Source organism: Schistocerca serialis, chromosome 9 (genome assembly GCF_023864345.2).
Source record: "Schistocerca serialis cubense isolate TAMUIC-IGC-003099 chromosome 9, iqSchSeri2.2, whole genome shotgun sequence".
NCBI lineage: Eukaryota > Metazoa > Arthropoda > Insecta > Orthoptera > Acrididae > Schistocerca > Schistocerca serialis.
Window position 1 is genome coordinate 296344307 of NC_064646.1, and position 1191 is coordinate 296345497.

General features: G+C 46.1%; 1 pseudogene; it reads left to right on the forward strand.

Annotated features, from left to right (window-relative positions):
- Nucleotides 1-753: 753 nt before the first annotated feature.
- LOC126420118 (5S ribosomal RNA) lies at nucleotides 754-871 on the forward strand (annotated as a pseudogene).
- The last annotated feature ends 320 nt before the right edge of the window (nucleotides 872-1191 follow it).

A 1191-nucleotide genomic window follows, 5' to 3' on the forward strand; every position in this document is an offset into this window, starting at 1 on the left:
CGCCTTTGTGACGGATTGAACTGTGCTACGGACACTTCCGATGAGGTTTGTGAATGTCTTTGGAGGAAAATCAGCCCATTCTTTTTCAGGAACTGATGTTGGACGCTGGGATCTGGAGCGATGTCGACATTCTAACTCATCCCAAAGGCGTTTCATTGGATTTAGGTTGGGACTCTGGGCACTCCAGACCATTTAAGGAATGTTATTACTCACAAACCATGCCTCACAGATGATGTCTTATGGTCGAGTGCATCGGCATGCTGATACAAACCATTATCGTCTCTGAACAGTTCATACAGTGTACGTAGTACAAAGCGCTGTAAAATACGTTTACATCTATCCGTATTTAGCCTTTTCTTAAGAACAACGAAGCAGTACCGTATCGTAATACCGCATCATCCGTACTTCACTGTTGGCACTGCACATGATGTTTGGTGACGTTCTCCAAGCGTTCACCAAATCCAAACCCATCGCTCAGATTGCCACAGCGTACAGCGTGATTTATCACTTCGAATGCAAAGGTGTGTCCTTCGGAATAGTATTCTGATAATAGTTTATTTTTCACAGGAGACCTGTTTCATTATTTCTACAAGACTTATTCTGTCTATTACTACTACACCTGAATAGACGTACACACATTTTTGTAGATATGCATGTGGTGGAAACCTTTCCTCAGCGGCTTATGTTCTACTACAAAAGGTATTGTCTTTAATCAGTTGTACAATGAATTAGAGAGAGCAGATGTAGAAATAGGCCAACGGCCTTGTCGCTGTGGTAACACCGGTTCCCGTCAGATCACTGAAGTTAAGCGCTGTCGGGCTGGGCTAGTACTTGGATGGGTGACCATCCGGTCTGCCGAGCGCTATTGGCAAGCGGGGTGCACTCAGTCCTTGTGAGGCAAACTGAGCTACTTGATTGAGAAGTAGCGGCTCCGGTCTCGTAAACTGACATATGGCCGGGAGAGCGGTGTGCTCTCTACATGCCGCTTCATTTCTGCATCCAATGACGCCAGTGGGCTGAGGATGACACGGCGGCCGGTCGGTGGCTTTGGACCTTCATAGCCTCTCCGGACGGCGTTAGTTGGTTAGTTAGTTAGATGTAGAAGTAGAATATATTTTGCGACAGACACGTTCTTGGGCGTTCATATCGTTGTTGAAACCTAAGCTAAAGAAAACGCCCACATGTGGGTAT